The sequence below is a fragment of the Populus nigra genome, chromosome 2 (genome assembly GCF_951802175.1).
Source record: "Populus nigra chromosome 2, ddPopNigr1.1, whole genome shotgun sequence".
Lineage (NCBI taxonomy): Eukaryota > Viridiplantae > Streptophyta > Magnoliopsida > Malpighiales > Salicaceae > Populus > Populus nigra.
Window position 1 is genome coordinate 12134944 of NC_084853.1, and position 2500 is coordinate 12137443.

Consider the following 2500-nt stretch of genomic DNA (forward strand, 5'->3'; position numbering starts at 1 on the left):
GACGTCGGGCTGGCCCCTGCAGCGCCTAGCCTCTCCCCCGCAGGGGGCAGGCCAGAACGCGGGGGGCCAGGGCCCGAAGGCAGCCCCCCCGCGGGCGAGAGAGCAAGCCAGCAGGGGCTGTCCGCGCGTCGCGCGGCGCGGCATGGCTGCGGGGGCCGCGCGCGCGCGCCCAAGCGCCCAAGGGCCCCCAAGGGCCCCAGGCCCTCAGGCCCCAGCGCCCCAGCGCCCAGCGCGGGCGGGCGCGCGCGCGCGTGTGGTCTTTGAGGGGCGCCGGCCTGGTGGCTCCCTAAAGAGCAATAAGTGTCATTGCAGCTCTGGCAGGGGGAGACACTACTAGGTCCCAGCTGTCACCCCCCCTCTAAAAAATTCATTTCTTGGTATTTTGAGCTGAAATTTTGCAGAGAGGTTGGCAAAAATCCAATCCACCTTCATTAATTTTCCCAGAATTTTTCGAGGTCGGGAAGTATTTGTTTTAATTTTCCTACCATTAGAAATCGAGTAAATCCGCAAAACTAGGAACCGGCCCGGAATGACCCCAAATTCAGTGGGCAGCCTCATAAAACTATGGCTGATTTTACTGGATTGGTTTCATGTGGAAAGCACGACGTTTTCTTGTAGGAATGCGGGAACCCCGGCAGCTCGCCTGCCGCGGCCAGCGACGTCGGGGACGCTGGCCTGCGCTGTCGAGCCCGCGAGGGCTGTCTCCGCGGCAGGCCCCCCCTGAACGGGGCACGACAGGCCACCGCGCTGGCTCGTCCAGCGTCGACAGTCCCTCGTCCAGGTTTCAGATCGCGCCAAGTCGAACCCATGACCTGCTCAAGCCATCGTGCGCTGCCGAATTCGCATCTGCGTGTAGGCTGCCATTCCACGCGGCAGCCCCTGTTTTCGTCAGCGTGCCCCCCTGACGAATTTTCCTGCCTGGCCCAGTCCAGCGTCCAGCCCCTGTTCGTCGAAAAATCTGCGCTGCTGATTTTCCACGACGAGCCTACTTTCGTCAGCGTGCCCCCCTGACGAATTTTCCTGCCTGGCCCGGCCAGTCCAGCCCCTGTTCGTCGAAAAATCTGCGCTGCCGATTTTCCACGCGGCAGCCCCTGTTTTCGTCAGCGTGCCCCCCTGACGAATTTTCCTGCCTGGCCCGGCCAGTCCAGCCCCTGTTCGTCGAAAAATCTGCGCTGCCGATTTTCCACGCGGCAGCCCCTCTTTTCGTCAGCGTGCCCCCCTGACGAATTTTCCTGCCTGGCCCGGCCGGTCCAGCATCCAGCCCCTGTTCGTCGAAAAATCTGCGCTGCCGATTTTCCACGCGGCAGCCCCTCTTTTCGTCAGCGTGCCCCCCTGACGAATTTTCCTGCCTGGCCCGGCCGGTCCAGCATCCAGCCCCTGTTCGTCGAAAAATCTGCGCTGCCGATTTTCCACGCGGCAGCCCCTGTTTTCCTCAGCGTGCCCCCCTGACGAATGTTCGTCGAAAAATCTGCGCTGCCGATTTTCCACGCGGCAGCCCCTGTTTTCCTCAGCGTGCCCCCCTGACGAATGTTCGTCGAAAAATCTGCGCTGCCGATTTTCCACGCGGCAGCCCCTCTTTTCGTCAGCGTGCCCCCCTGACGAATTTTCCTGCCTGGCCCGGCCGGTCCAGCATCCAGCCCCTGTTCGTCGAAAAATCTGCGCTGCCGATTTTCCACGCGGCAGCCCCTCTTTTCGTCAGCGTGCCCCCCTGACGAATGTTCGTCGAAAAATCTGCGCTGCCGATTTTCCACGCGGCAGCCCCTCTTTTCGTCAGCGTGCCCCCCTGACGAATTTTCCTGCCTGGCCCGGCCGGTCCAGCATCCAGCCCCTGTTCGTCGAAAAATCTGCGCTGCCGATTTTCACCGACGAGCCTACTTTCGTCAGCGTGTCCCCTTGACGAATTTCCCTGCCTGGCCTGGACAGTCCATCTTCCAGCCCATGTTCATCGAAAAATCTGCGCTGCCGATTTCCCCGACGAACCTGCAGCTGCACAAATCTGCGCTGCCGATTTCCCCCCCTGTCGGCATGGCTGCCGCTGCCCCGATGTCCAGACCAACAGTCTTTTTTGTCGACTTTGCCGATTTTGTCCGCGCTGCCGATTCCAACACTACCCCCTGCATCCAAACCAGCATTGTTTCGTCAGCTCTTCCCCTGACGATTTTAGCCCTGTAACAAACAGTAGGCCTCCAATCCCGCCAACGGGAGCCAAGTTGATAGGGAAGAGAATTGAATGACGCGCCTGGTCCTCGCACCCCGCCACCCGAGGGGCCTTTTTCCCGGCAGCCTCTGAAAAACTCTAGCTTTCACGGTCCTCGCCGCCCCTCACCACCATGGCAGGCCTCTAATCCCACCCATCAGCAGTTGTAGCCGATAGGGCAGTGATTTGAATGACGCGTCGCGGGCCGCCGGGTCATCTCACCCGGCCATTAATTGGAGCGTTTTTGGCTGGCCGAGGATGGGGGGATGGATCTCTTCTTCCGAAAAAGCAAACAGTACATCG